This window comes from Lissotriton helveticus, chromosome 2_1 (genome assembly GCF_964261635.1).
Source record: "Lissotriton helveticus chromosome 2_1, aLisHel1.1, whole genome shotgun sequence".
Lineage (NCBI taxonomy): Eukaryota > Metazoa > Chordata > Amphibia > Caudata > Salamandridae > Lissotriton > Lissotriton helveticus.
In genome coordinates, this window is record NC_136059.1 from 455,276,691 (window position 1) to 455,289,680 (window position 12,990).

Genomic DNA, 12,990 nt, shown 5'->3' on the forward strand with positions numbered 1-12,990 from the left:
TGGACATGCAAATTTTGCAGGCCGGCCGAGGCCTGTGGGAAGCTGCTGTGGGTAGCTGCGCGCTTTCCAAAGTGGGCACAGGGCCCTTGGCTGGGCAACCTTGGGCCTCACAAGGCCCATGCTCTGCCTCGCCCGGCCTCAGGCCTTCCCTGTGTGGATGCCACCCTCGCTCTGCGGGGAGATGCCATGCGGGCCGCCCTCGCCCTGTCCCCTTCCAACTCATACTTACCTGGCAGGGGAGACACCATGATCACGAAGGTGGTTCTCCCAGGGTGAGGCTCATCCATTGCACTTCGGATGTGCTGACCCCTGCGATGTCCCCAAATGCGGGATACTCGACTGCATAATTTCTGGTAGTGGGGGACTGCGTTCGCGCTTTCCCCTGATCTCTGGTTTCAAGAAAGACAAAAAGGGAGAGAAAAATAAAAAGGAGTCTGGAGCACCCTTTGACGTTTCTTGTCGTCCGTCCAGGGTGCTGTAAGCTGGCTGGAATGGGGAGTGGGCGAGGGCCCATTACATATGCGAATTGACGAGCTTGGGGGATGCTGGGTTAGGGCTTAGAAACGTGCTTCTGGGCCCGATTTCGGCCTGGCAAGCCCTCTTCTCTGCTTGCCGTAGCCTTTGCTTGCGCACAGTTTGGAGGGCCTGACAGATCTGCTTTTGGGCCCGATTTCGACCTGCCAAGCCCTCTGGTGTGCTAGCTGTAGCCCTGGCTTTCCCCCCATGTGAGCTGCGTGCAGAGTAGTGAAAGCAGGGCCCTGATTGGCGCTGCTGGTGGGCGTGGACATGCAAATTTTGCAGGCCGGCCGAGGCCTGTGGGAAGCTGCTGTGGGTAGCTGCGCGCTTTCCAAAGTGGGCACAGGGCCCTTGGCTGGGCAACCTTGGGCCTCACAAGGCCCATGCTCTGCCTCGCCCGGCCTCAGGCCTTCCCTGTGTGGATGCCACCCTCGCTCTGCGGGGAGATGCCATGCGGGCCGCCCTCGCCCTGTCCCCTTCCAACTCATACTTACCTGGCAGGGGAGACACCATGATCACGAAGGTGGTTCTCCCAGGGTGAGGCTCATCCATTGCACTTCGGATGTGCTGACCCCTGCGATGTCCCCAAATGCGGGATACTCGACTGCATAATTTCTGGTAGTGGGGGACTGCGTTCGCGCTTTCCCCTGATCTCTGGTTTCAAGAAAGACAAAAAGGGAGAGAAAAATAAAAAGGAGTCTGGAGCACCCTTTGACGTTTCTTGTCGTCCGTCCAGGGTGCTGTAAGCTGGCTGGAATGGGGAGTGGGCGAGGGCCCATTACATATGCGAATTGACGAGCTTGGGGGATGCTGGGTTAGGGCTTAGAAAAGTGCTTCTGGGCCCGATTTCGGCCTGGCAAGCCCTCTTCTCTGCTTGCCGTAGCCTTTGCTTGCGCACAGTTTGGAGGGCCTGACAGATCTGCTTTTGGGCCCGATTTCGACCTGCCAAGCCCTCTGGTGTGCTAGCTGTAGCCCTGGCTTTCCCCCCATGTGAGCTGCGTGCAGAGTAGTGAAAGCAGGGCCCTGATTGGCGCTGCTGGTGGGCGTGGACATGCAAATTTTGCAGGCCGGCCGAGGCCTGTGGGAAGCTGCTGTGGGTAGCTGCGCGCTTTCCAAAGTGGGCACAGGGCCCTTGGCTGGGCAACCTTGGGCCTCACAAGGCCCATGCTCTGCCTCGCCCGGCCTCAGGCCTTCCCTGTGTGGATGCCACCCTCGCTCTGCGGGGAGATGCCATGCGGGCCGTCCTCGCCCTGTCCCCTTCCAACTCATACTTACCTGGCAGGGGAGACACCATGATCACGAAGGTGGTTCTCCCAGGGTGAGGCTCATCCATTGCACTTCGGATGTGCTGACCCCTGCGATGTCCCCAAATGCGGGATACTCGACTGCATAATTTCTGGTAGTGGGGGACTGCGTTCGCGCTTTCCCCTGATCTCTGGTTTCAAGAAAGACAAAAAGGGAGAGAAAAATAAAAAGGAGTCTGGAGCACCCTTTGACGTTTCTTGTCGTCCGTCCAGGGTGCTGTAAGCTGGCTGGAATGGGGAGTGGGCGAGGGCCCATTACATATGCGAATTGACGAGCTTGGGGGATGCTGGGTTAGGGCTTAGAAACGTGCTTCTGGGCCCGATTTCGGCCTGGCAAGCCCTCTTCTCTGCTTGCCGTAGCCTTTGCTTGCGCACAGTTTGGAGGGCCTGACAGATCTGCTTTTGGGCCCGATTTCGACCTGCCAAGCCCTCTGGTGTGCTAGCTGTAGCCCTGGCTTTCCCCCCATGTGAGCTGCGTGCAGAGTAGTGAAAGCAGGGCCCTGATTGGCGCTGCTGGTGGGCGTGGACATGCAAATTTTGCAGGCCGGCCGAGGCCTGTGGGAAGCTGCTGTGGGTAGCTGCGCGCTTTCCAAAGTGGGCACAGGGCCCTTGGCTGGGCAACCTTGGGCCTCACAAGGCCCATGCTCTGCCTCGCCCGGCCTCAGGCCTTCCCTGTGTGGATGCCACCCTCGCTCTGCGGGGAGATGCCATGCGGGCCGCCCTCGCCCTGTCCCCTTCCAACTCATACTTACCTGGCAGGGGAGACACCATGATCACGAAGGTGGTTCTCCCAGGGTGAGGCTCATCCATTGCACTTCGGATGTGCTGACCCCTGCGATGTCCCCAAATGCGGGATACTCGACTGCATAATTTCTGGTAGTGGGGGACTGCGTTCGCGCTTTCCCCTGATCTCTGGTTTCAAGAAAGACAAAAAGGGAGAGAAAAATAAAAAGGAGTCTGGAGCACCCTTTGACGTTTCTTGTCGTCCGTCCAGGGTGCTGTAAGCTGGCTGGAATGGGGAGTGGGCGAGGGCCCATTACATATGCGAATTGACGAGCTTGGGGGATGCTGGGTTAGGGCTTAGAAACGTGCTTCTGGGCCCGATTTCGGCCTGGCAAGCCCTCTTCTCTGCTTGCCGTAGCCTTTGCTTGCGCACAGTTTGGAGGGCCTGACAGATCTGCTTTTGGGCCCGATTTCGACCTGCCAAGCCCTCTGGTGTGCTAGCTGTAGCCCTGGCTTTCCCCCCATGTGAGCTGCGTGCAGAGTAGTGAAAGCAGGGCCCTGATTGGCGCTGCTGGTGGGCGTGGACATGCAAATTTTGCAGGCCGGCCGAGGCCTGTGGGAAGCTGCTGTGGGTAGCTGCGCGCTTTCCAAAGTGGGCACAGGGCCCTTGGCTGGGCAACCTTGGGCCTCACAAGGCCCATGCTCTGCCTCGCCCGGCCTCAGGCCTTCCCTGTGTGGATGCCACCCTCGCTCTGCGGGGAGATGCCATGCGGGCCGCCCTCGCCCTGTCCCCTTCCAACTCATACTTACCTGGCAGGGGAGACACCATGATCACGAAGGTGGTTCTCCCAGGGTGAGGCTCATCCATTGCACTTCGGATGTGCTGACCCCTGCGATGTCCCCAAATGCGGGATACTCGACTGCATAATTTCTGGTAGTGGGGGACTGCGTTCGCGCTTTCCCCTGATCTCTGGTTTCAAGAAAGACAAAAAGGGAGAGAAAAATAAAAAGGAGTCTGGAGCACCTTTCGTCGTCTTCTGTGGTCTGTCCAGGGTGCTGCGGCTGGATTGGAAGGGGGCGTGGGCAAGAGGGGATAGCATGCAAAGTGCTGAGCCTGGGGAATGATGGGATAGTTGAAGCCTCCCACTCTGGGGACCTATCCAGAGACAGGGCAGTAGGCCCTGGCCAGGTGACATGTCTGCTCCTTTCGATCGCCAGCCCTGGGGCTGTGGCCTGGCTGCCAGCCACTTGCCTCACCCTAGCCTTCCCGGGCCCAGACTCTGGCTGAGAACCCCAGGCTGTGGCCCGGCGAGGGCTCTGCCCGGCGAGGGTTCTGCTGCGTTTGGGAGCGTTCGGGAAGGCGTGAGGGGCTCGGGGCGAGAACCCCTGCTCGCTTGCTGGCCGCTTTGTCTCTGACTTTCAGCCACAAGCAGTCAACTGGGGCCTAGCCAGGCAACAGGTCACTGCCTACTCTAGAGTTGGCTTCAGTGGCAGGTCTTGAGCATCAAAAGCCCCAAATCTCTGCTTCTGGGCCCAAAATCGACCTGGCAAGCCCCCTTCTGTGAGTGCTGTAGCCCTGGCTTTCCCGCCCGTGTGAGCTGCGTGCAGTATAGTGAAAGCAGGGCCCTGGTGGGCGTGGACATGCAAATTTTGCAGGCCGGCCGAGGCCTGTGGGAAGCTGCTGTGGGTAGCTGCGCGCTTTCCAAAGTGGGCACAGGGCCCTTGGCTGGGCAACCTTGGGCCTCACAAGGCCCATGCTCTGCCTCGCCCGGCCTCAGGCCTTCCCTGTGTGGATGCCACCCTCGCTCTGCGGGGAGATGCCATGCGGGCCGCCCTCGCCCTGTCCCCTTCCAACTCATACTTACCTGGCAGGGGAGACACCATGATCACGAAGGTGGTTCTCCCAGGGTGAGGCTCATCCATTGCACTTCGGATGTGCTGACCCCTGCGATGTCCCCAAATGCGGGATACTCGACTGCATAATTTCTGGTAGTGGGGGACTGCGTTCGCGCTTTCCCCTGATCTCTGGTTTCAAGAAAGACAAAAAGGGAGAGAAAAATAAAAAGGAGTCTGGAGCACCCTTTGACGTTTCTTGTCGTCCGTCCAGGGTGCTGTAAGCTGGCTGGAATGGGGAGTGGGCGAGGGCCCATTACATATGCGAATTGACGAGCTTGGGGGATGCTGGGTTAGGGCTTAGAAACGTGCTTCTGGGCCCGATTTCGGCCTGGCAAGCCCTCTTCTCTGCTTGCCGTAGCCTTTGCTTGCGCACAGTTTGGAGGGCCTGACAGATCTGCTTTTGGGCCCGATTTCGACCTGCCAAGCCCTCTGGTGTGCTAGCTGTAGCCCTGGCTTTCCCCCCATGTGAGCTGCGTGCAGAGTAGTGAAAGCAGGGCCCTGATTGGCGCTGCTGGTGGGCGTGGACATGCAAATTTTGCAGGCCGGCCGAGGCCTGTGGGAAGCTGCTGTGGGTAGCTGCGCGCTTTCCAAAGTGGGCACAGGGCCCTTGGCTGGGCAACCTTGGGCCTCACAAGGCCCATGCTCTGCCTCGCCCGGCCTCAGGCCTTCCCTGTGTGGATGCCACCCTCGCTCTGCGGGGAGATGCCATGCGGGCCGCCCTCGCCCTGTCCCCTTCCAACTCATACTTACCTGGCAGGGGAGACACCATGATCACGAAGGTGGTTCTCCCAGGGTGAGGCTCATCCATTGCACTTCGGATGTGCTGACCCCTGCGATGTCCCCAAATGCGGGATACTCGACTGCATAATTTCTGGTAGTGGGGGACTGCGTTCGCGCTTTCCCCTGATCTCTGGTTTCAAGAAAGACAAAAAGGGAGAGAAAAATAAAAAGGAGTCTGGAGCACCCTTTGACGTTTCTTGTCGTCCGTCCAGGGTGCTGTAAGCTGGCTGGAATGGGGAGTGGGCGAGGGCCCATTACATATGCGAATTGACGAGCTTGGGGGATGCTGGGTTAGGGCTTAGAAACGTGCTTCTGGGCCCGATTTCGGCCTGGCAAGCCCTCTTCTCTGCTTGCCGTAGCCTTTGCTTGCGCACAGTTTGGAGGGCCTGACAGATCTGCTTTTGGGCCCGATTTCGACCTGCCAAGCCCTCTGGTGTGCTAGCTGTAGCCCTGGCTTTCCCCCCATGTGAGCTGCGTGCAGAGTAGTGAAAGCAGGGCCCTGATTGGCGCTGCTGGTGGGCGTGGACATGCAAATTTTGCAGGCCGGCCGAGGCCTGTGGGAAGCTGCTGTGGGTAGCTGCGCGCTTTCCAAAGTGGGCACAGGGCCCTTGGCTGGGCAACCTTGGGCCTCACAAGGCCCATGCTCTGCCTCGCCCGGCCTCAGGCCTTCCCTGTGTGGATGCCACCCTCGCTCTGCGGGGAGATGCCATGCGGGCCGCCCTCGCCCTGTCCCCTTCCAACTCATACTTACCTGGCAGGGGAGACACCATGATCACGAAGGTGGTTCTCCCAGGGTGAGGCTCATCCATTGCACTTCGGATGTGCTGACCCCTGCGATGTCCCCAAATGCGGGATACTCGACTGCATAATTTCTGGTAGTGGGGGACTGCGTTCGCGCTTTCCCCTGATCTCTGGTTTCAAGAAAGACAAAAAGGGAGAGAAAAATAAAAAGGAGTCTGGAGCACCCTTTGACGTTTCTTGTCGTCCGTCCAGGGTGCTGTAAGCTGGCTGGAATGGGGAGTGGGCGAGGGCCCATTACATATGCGAATTGACGAGCTTGGGGGATGCTGGGTTAGGGCTTAGAAACGTGCTTCTGGGCCCGATTTCGGCCTGGCAAGCCCTCTTCTCTGCTTGCCGTAGCCTTTGCTTGCGCACAGTTTGGAGGGCCTGACAGATCTGCTTTTGGGCCCGATTTCGACCTGCCAAGCCCTCTGGTGTGCTAGCTGTAGCCCTGGCTTTCCCCCCATGTGAGCTGCGTGCAGAGTAGTGAAAGCAGGGCCCTGATTGGCGCTGCTGGTGGGCGTGGACATGCAAATTTTGCAGGCCGGCCGAGGCCTGTGGGAAGCTGCTGTGGGTAGCTGCGCGCTTTCCAAAGTGGGCACAGGGCCCTTGGCTGGGCAACCTTGGGCCTCACAAGGCCCATGCTCTGCCTCGCCCGGCCTCAGGCCTTCCCTGTGTGGATGCCACCCTCGCTCTGCGGGGAGATGCCATGCGGGCCGCCCTCGCCCTGTCCCCTTCCAACTCATACTTACCTGGCAGGGGAGACACCATGATCACGAAGGTGGTTCTCCCAGGGTGAGGCTCATCCATTGCACTTCGGATGTGCTGACCCCTGCGATGTCCCCAAATGCGGGATACTCGACTGCATAATTTCTGGTAGTGGGGGACTGCGTTCGCGCTTTCCCCTGATCTCTGGTTTCAAGAAAGACAAAAAGGGAGAGAAAAATAAAAAGGAGTCTGGAGCACCCTTTGACGTTTCTTGTCGTCCGTCCAGGGTGCTGTAAGCTGGCTGGAATGGGGAGTGGGCGAGGGCCCATTACATATGCGAATTGACGAGCTTGGGGGATGCTGGGTTAGGGCTTAGAAACGTGCTTCTGGGCCCGATTTCGGCCTGGCAAGCCCTCTTCTCTGCTTGCCGTAGCCTTTGCTTGCGCACAGTTTGGAGGGCCTGACAGATCTGCTTTTGGGCCCGATTTCGACCTGCCAAGCCCTCTGGTGTGCTAGCTGTAGCCCTGGCTTTCCCCCCATGTGAGCTGCGTGCAGAGTAGTGAAAGCAGGGCCCTGATTGGCGCTGCTGGTGGGCGTGGACATGCAAATTTTGCAGGCCGGCCGAGGCCTGTGGGAAGCTGCTGTGGGTAGCTGCGCGCTTTCCAAAGTGGGCACAGGGCCCTTGGCTGGGCAACCTTGGGCCTCACAAGGCCCATGCTCTGCCTCGCCCGGCCTCAGGCCTTCCCTGTGTGGATGCCACCCTCGCTCTGCGGGGAGATGCCATGCGGGCCGTCCTCGCCCTGTCCCCTTCCAACTCATACTTACCTGGCAGGGGAGACACCATGATCACGAAGGTGGTTCTCCCAGGGTGAGGCTCATCCATTGCACTTCGGATGTGCTGACCCCTGCGATGTCCCCAAATGCGGGATACTCGACTGCATAATTTCTGGTAGTGGGGGACTGCGTTCGCGCTTTCCCCTGATCTCTGGTTTCAAGAAAGACAAAAAGGGAGAGAAAAATAAAAAGGAGTCTGGAGCACCCTTTGACGTTTCTTGTCGTCCGTCCAGGGTGCTGTAAGCTGGCTGGAATGGGGAGTGGGCGAGGGCCCATTACATATGCGAATTGACGAGCTTGGGGGATGCTGGGTTAGGGCTTAGAAACGTGCTTCTGGGCCCGATTTCGGCCTGGCAAGCCCTCTTCTCTGCTTGCCGTAGCCTTTGCTTGCGCACAGTTTGGAGGGCCTGACAGATCTGCTTTTGGGCCCGATTTCGACCTGCCAAGCCCTCTGGTGTGCTAGCTGTAGCCCTGGCTTTCCCCCCATGTGAGCTGCGTGCAGAGTAGTGAAAGCAGGGCCCTGATTGGCGCTGCTGGTGGGCGTGGACATGCAAATTTTGCAGGCCGGCCGAGGCCTGTGGGAAGCTGCTGTGGGTAGCTGCGCGCTTTCCAAAGTGGGCACAGGGCCCTTGGCTGGGCAACCTTGGGCCTCACAAGGCCCATGCTCTGCCTCGCCCGGCCTCAGGCCTTCCCTGTGTGGATGCCACCCTCGCTCTGCGGGGAGATGCCATGCGGGCCGCCCTCGCCCTGTCCCCTTCCAACTCATACTTACCTGGCAGGGGAGACACCATGATCACGAAGGTGGTTCTCCCAGGGTGAGGCTCATCCATTGCACTTCGGATGTGCTGACCCCTGCGATGTCCCCAAATGCGGGATACTCGACTGCATAATTTCTGGTAGTGGGGGACTGCGTTCGCGCTTTCCCCTGATCTCTGGTTTCAAGAAAGACAAAAAGGGAGAGAAAAATAAAAAGGAGTCTGGAGCACCCTTTGACGTTTCTTGTCGTCCGTCCAGGGTGCTGTAAGCTGGCTGGAATGGGGAGTGGGCGAGGGCCCATTACATATGCGAATTGACGAGCTTGGGGGATGCTGGGTTAGGGCTTAGAAACGTGCTTCTGGGCCCGATTTCGGCCTGGCAAGCCCTCTTCTCTGCTTGCCGTAGCCTTTGCTTGCGCACAGTTTGGAGGGCCTGACAGATCTGCTTTTGGGCCCGATTTCGACCTGCCAAGCCCTCTGGTGTGCTAGCTGTAGCCCTGGCTTTCCCCCCATGTGAGCTGCGTGCAGAGTAGTGAAAGCAGGGCCCTGATTGGCGCTGCTGGTGGGCGTGGACATGCAAATTTTGCAGGCCGGCCGAGGCCTGTGGGAAGCTGCTGTGGGTAGCTGCGCGCTTTCCAAAGTGGGCACAGGGCCCTTGGCTGGGCAACCTTGGGCCTCACAAGGCCCATGCTCTGCCTCGCCCGGCCTCAGGCCTTCCCTGTGTGGATGCCACCCTCGCTCTGCGGGGAGATGCCATGCGGGCCGCCCTCGCCCTGTCCCCTTCCAACTCATACTTACCTGGCAGGGGAGACACCATGATCACGAAGGTGGTTCTCCCAGGGTGAGGCTCATCCATTGCACTTCGGATGTGCTGACCCCTGCGATGTCCCCAAATGCGGGATACTCGACTGCATAATTTCTGGTAGTGGGGGACTGCGTTCGCGCTTTCCCCTGATCTCTGGTTTCAAGAAAGACAAAAAGGGAGAGAAAAATAAAAAGGAGTCTGGAGCACCTTTCGTCGTCTTCTGTGGTCTGTCCAGGGTGCTGCGGCTGGATTGGAAGGGGGCGTGGGCAAGAGGGGATAGCATGCAAAGTGCTGAGCCTGGGGAATGATGGGATAGTTGAAGCCTCCCACTCTGGGGACCTATCCAGAGACAGGGCAGTAGGCCCTGGCCAGGTGACATGTCTGCTCCTTTCGATCGCCAGCCCTGGGGCTGTGGCCTGGCTGCCAGCCACTTGCCTCACCCTAGCCTTCCCGGGCCCAGACTCTGGCTGAGAACCCCAGGCTGTGGCCCGGCGAGGGCTCTGCCCGGCGAGGGTTCTGCTGCGTTTGGGAGCGTTCGGGAAGGCGTGAGGGGCTCGGGGCGAGAACCCCTGCTCGCTTGCTGGCCGCTTTGTCTCTGACTTTCAGCCACAAGCAGTCAACTGGGGCCTAGCCAGGCAACAGGTCACTGCCTACTCTAGAGTTGGCTTCAGTGGCAGGTCTTGAGCATCAAAAGCCCCAAATCTCTGCTTCTGGGCCCAAAATCGACCTGGCAAGCCCCCTTCTGTGAGTGCTGTAGCCCTGGCTTTCCCGCCCGTGTGAGCTGCGTGCAGTATAGTGAAAGCAGGGCCCTGGTGGGCGTGGACATGCAAATTTTGCAGGCCGGCCGAGGCCTGTGGGAAGCTGCTGTGGGTAGCTGCGCGCTTTCCAAAGTGGGCACAGGGCCCTTGGCTGGGCAACCTTGGGCCTCACAAGGCCCATGCTCTGCCTCGCCCGGCCTCAGGCCTTCCCTGTGTGGATGCCACCCTCGCTCTGCGGGGAGATGCCATGCGGGCCGCCCTCGCCCTGTCCCCTTCCAACTCATACTTACCTGGCAGGGGAGACACCATGATCACGAAGGTGGTTCTCCCAGGGTGAGGCTCATCCATTGCACTTCGGATGTGCTGACCCCTGCGATGTCCCCAAATGCGGGATACTCGACTGCATAATTTCTGGTAGTGGGGGACTGCGTTCGCGCTTTCCCCTGATCTCTGGTTTCAAGAAAGACAAAAAGGGAGAGAAAAATAAAAAGGAGTCTGGAGCACCCTTTGACGTTTCTTGTCGTCCGTCCAGGGTGCTGTAAGCTGGCTGGAATGGGGAGTGGGCGAGGGCCCATTACATATGCGAATTGACGAGCTTGGGGGATGCTGGGTTAGGGCTTAGAAACGTGCTTCTGGGCCCGATTTCGGCCTGGCAAGCCCTCTTCTCTGCTTGCCGTAGCCTTTGCTTGCGCACAGTTTGGAGGGCCTGACAGATCTGCTTTTGGGCCCGATTTCGACCTGCCAAGCCCTCTGGTGTGCTAGCTGTAGCCCTGGCTTTCCCCCCATGTGAGCTGCGTGCAGAGTAGTGAAAGCAGGGCCCTGATTGGCGCTGCTGGTGGGCGTGGACATGCAAATTTTGCAGGCCGGCCGAGGCCTGTGGGAAGCTGCTGTGGGTAGCTGCGCGCTTTCCAAAGTGGGCACAGGGCCCTTGGCTGGGCAACCTTGGGCCTCACAAGGCCCATGCTCTGCCTCGCCCGGCCTCAGGCCTTCCCTGTGTGGATGCCACCCTCGCTCTGCGGGGAGATGCCATGCGGGCCGCCCTCGCCCTGTCCCCTTCCAACTCATACTTACCTGGCAGGGGAGACACCATGATCACGAAGGTGGTTCTCCCAGGGTGAGGCTCATCCATTGCACTTCGGATGTGCTGACCCCTGCGATGTCCCCAAATGCGGGATACTCGACTGCATAATTTCTGGTAGTGGGGGACTGCGTTCGCGCTTTCCCCTGATCTCTGGTTTCAAGAAAGACAAAAAGGGAGAGAAAAATAAAAAGGAGTCTGGAGCACCCTTTGACGTTTCTTGTCGTCCGTCCAGGGTGCTGTAAGCTGGCTGGAATGGGGAGTGGGCGAGGGCCCATTACATATGCGAATTGACGAGCTTGGGGGATGCTGGGTTAGGGCTTAGAAACGTGCTTCTGGGCCCGATTTCGGCCTGGCAAGCCCTCTTCTCTGCTTGCCGTAGCCTTTGCTTGCGCACAGTTTGGAGGGCCTGACAGATCTGCTTTTGGGCCCGATTTCGACCTGCCAAGCCCTCTGGTGTGCTAGCTGTAGCCCTGGCTTTCCCCCCATGTGAGCTGCGTGCAGAGTAGTGAAAGCAGGGCCCTGATTGGCGCTGCTGGTGGGCGTGGACATGCAAATTTTGCAGGCCGGCCGAGGCCTGTGGGAAGCTGCTGTGGGTAGCTGCGCGCTTTCCAAAGTGGGCACAGGGCCCTTGGCTGGGCAACCTTGGGCCTCACAAGGCCCATGCTCTGCCTCGCCCGGCCTCAGGCCTTCCCTGTGTGGATGCCACCCTCGCTCTGCGGGGAGATGCCATGCGGGCCGCCCTCGCCCTGTCCCCTTCCAACTCATACTTACCTGGCAGGGGAGACACCATGATCACGAAGGTGGTTCTCCCAGGGTGAGGCTCATCCATTGCACTTCGGATGTGCTGACCCCTGCGATGTCCCCAAATGCGGGATACTCGACTGCATAATTTCTGGTAGTGGGGGACTGCGTTCGCGCTTTCCCCTGATCTCTGGTTTCAAGAAAGACAAAAAGGGAGAGAAAAATAAAAAGGAGTCTGGAGCACCCTTTGACGTTTCTTGTCGTCCGTCCAGGGTGCTGTAAGCTGGCTGGAATGGGGAGTGGGCGAGGGCCCATTACATATGCGAATTGACGAGCTTGGGGGATGCTGGGTTAGGGCTTAGAAACGTGCTTCTGGGCCCGATTTCGGCCTGGCAAGCCCTCTTCTCTGCTTGCCGTAGCCTTTGCTTGCGCACAGTTTGGAGGGCCTGACAGATCTGCTTTTGGGCCCGATTTCGACCTGCCAAGCCCTCTGGTGTGCTAGCTGTAGCCCTGGCTTTCCCCCCATGTGAGCTGCGTGCAGAGTAGTGAAAGCAGGGCCCTGATTGGCGCTGCTGGTGGGCGTGGACATGCAAATTTTGCAGGCCGGCCGAGGCCTGTGGGAAGCTGCTGTGGGTAGCTGCGCGCTTTCCAAAGTGGGCACAGGGCCCTTGGCTGGGCAACCTTGGGCCTCACAAGGCCCATGCTCTGCCTCGCCCGGCCTCAGGCCTTCCCTGTGTGGATGCCACCCTCGCTCTGCGGGGAGATGCCATGCGGGCCGCCCTCGCCCTGTCCCCTTCCAACTCATACTTACCTGGCAGGGGAGACACCATGATCACGAAGGTGGTTCTCCCAGGGTGAGGCTCATCCATTGCACTTCGGATGTGCTGACCCCTGCGATGTCCCCAAATGCGGGATACTCGACTGCATAATTTCTGGTAGTGGGGGACTGCGTTCGCGCTTTCCCCTGATCTCTGGTTTCAAGAAAGACAAAAAGGGAGAGAAAAATAAAAAGGAGTCTGGAGCACCCTTTGACGTTTCTTGTCGTCCGTCCAGGGTGCTGTAAGCTGGCTGGAATGGGGAGTGGGCGAGGGCCCATTACATATGCGAATTGACGAGCTTGGGGGATGCTGGGTTAGGGCTTAGAAACGTGCTTCTGGGCCCGATTTCGGCCTGGCAAGCCCTCTTCTCTGCTTGCCGTAGCCTTTGCTTGCGCACAGTTTGGAGGGCCTGACAGATCTGCTTTTGGGCCCGATTTCGACCTGCCAAGCCCTCTGGTGTGCTAGCTGTAGCCCTGGCTTTCCCCCCATGT

General features: G+C 59.3%; 16 non-coding genes across 16 annotated transcripts; all 16 read left to right on the top strand.

Annotated features, from left to right (window-relative positions):
- The first annotated feature begins 221 nt into the window (after nucleotides 1–221).
- LOC144821071 (U1 spliceosomal RNA) lies at nucleotides 222–385 on the top strand. Its single transcript, XR_013608170.1, has one exon. It is a non-coding gene; the product is annotated as a U1 spliceosomal RNA (small nuclear RNA).
- Nucleotides 386–1,002: 617 nt separating this feature from the next.
- On the top strand, nucleotides 1,003–1,166 carry LOC144821072 (U1 spliceosomal RNA). The gene has a single exon (XR_013608171.1). It is a non-coding gene; the product is annotated as a U1 spliceosomal RNA (small nuclear RNA).
- A 617-nt stretch (nucleotides 1,167–1,783) lies between these two features.
- LOC144821073 (U1 spliceosomal RNA) lies at nucleotides 1,784–1,947 on the top strand. The gene has a single exon (XR_013608172.1). It is a non-coding gene; the product is annotated as a U1 spliceosomal RNA (small nuclear RNA).
- A 617-nt stretch (nucleotides 1,948–2,564) lies between these two features.
- On the top strand, nucleotides 2,565–2,728 carry LOC144821074 (U1 spliceosomal RNA). Its single transcript, XR_013608173.1, has one exon. It is a non-coding gene; the product is annotated as a U1 spliceosomal RNA (small nuclear RNA).
- Nucleotides 2,729–3,345: 617 nt separating this feature from the next.
- LOC144821075 (U1 spliceosomal RNA) lies at nucleotides 3,346–3,509 on the top strand. The gene has a single exon (XR_013608174.1). It is a non-coding gene; the product is annotated as a U1 spliceosomal RNA (small nuclear RNA).
- An 891-nt stretch (nucleotides 3,510–4,400) lies between these two features.
- On the top strand, nucleotides 4,401–4,564 carry LOC144821076 (U1 spliceosomal RNA). Its single transcript, XR_013608175.1, has one exon. It is a non-coding gene; the product is annotated as a U1 spliceosomal RNA (small nuclear RNA).
- A 617-nt stretch (nucleotides 4,565–5,181) lies between these two features.
- LOC144821077 (U1 spliceosomal RNA) lies at nucleotides 5,182–5,345 on the top strand. The gene has a single exon (XR_013608176.1). It is a non-coding gene; the product is annotated as a U1 spliceosomal RNA (small nuclear RNA).
- A 617-nt stretch (nucleotides 5,346–5,962) lies between these two features.
- LOC144821078 (U1 spliceosomal RNA) lies at nucleotides 5,963–6,126 on the top strand. The gene has a single exon (XR_013608177.1). It is a non-coding gene; the product is annotated as a U1 spliceosomal RNA (small nuclear RNA).
- Nucleotides 6,127–6,743: 617 nt separating this feature from the next.
- LOC144821079 (U1 spliceosomal RNA) lies at nucleotides 6,744–6,907 on the top strand. The gene has a single exon (XR_013608178.1). It is a non-coding gene; the product is annotated as a U1 spliceosomal RNA (small nuclear RNA).
- A 617-nt stretch (nucleotides 6,908–7,524) lies between these two features.
- LOC144821080 (U1 spliceosomal RNA) lies at nucleotides 7,525–7,688 on the top strand. Its single transcript, XR_013608179.1, has one exon. It is a non-coding gene; the product is annotated as a U1 spliceosomal RNA (small nuclear RNA).
- A 617-nt stretch (nucleotides 7,689–8,305) lies between these two features.
- Nucleotides 8,306–8,469, top strand: LOC144821081 (U1 spliceosomal RNA). The gene has a single exon (XR_013608180.1). It is a non-coding gene; the product is annotated as a U1 spliceosomal RNA (small nuclear RNA).
- Nucleotides 8,470–9,086: 617 nt separating this feature from the next.
- On the top strand, nucleotides 9,087–9,250 carry LOC144821082 (U1 spliceosomal RNA). Its single transcript, XR_013608181.1, has one exon. It is a non-coding gene; the product is annotated as a U1 spliceosomal RNA (small nuclear RNA).
- Nucleotides 9,251–10,141: 891 nt separating this feature from the next.
- LOC144821083 (U1 spliceosomal RNA) lies at nucleotides 10,142–10,305 on the top strand. Its single transcript, XR_013608182.1, has one exon. It is a non-coding gene; the product is annotated as a U1 spliceosomal RNA (small nuclear RNA).
- A 617-nt stretch (nucleotides 10,306–10,922) lies between these two features.
- LOC144821084 (U1 spliceosomal RNA) lies at nucleotides 10,923–11,086 on the top strand. The gene has a single exon (XR_013608183.1). It is a non-coding gene; the product is annotated as a U1 spliceosomal RNA (small nuclear RNA).
- A 617-nt stretch (nucleotides 11,087–11,703) lies between these two features.
- LOC144821085 (U1 spliceosomal RNA) lies at nucleotides 11,704–11,867 on the top strand. The gene has a single exon (XR_013608184.1). It is a non-coding gene; the product is annotated as a U1 spliceosomal RNA (small nuclear RNA).
- Nucleotides 11,868–12,484: 617 nt separating this feature from the next.
- Nucleotides 12,485–12,648, top strand: LOC144821086 (U1 spliceosomal RNA). The gene has a single exon (XR_013608185.1). It is a non-coding gene; the product is annotated as a U1 spliceosomal RNA (small nuclear RNA).
- Nucleotides 12,649–12,990: the final 342 nt, after the last annotated feature.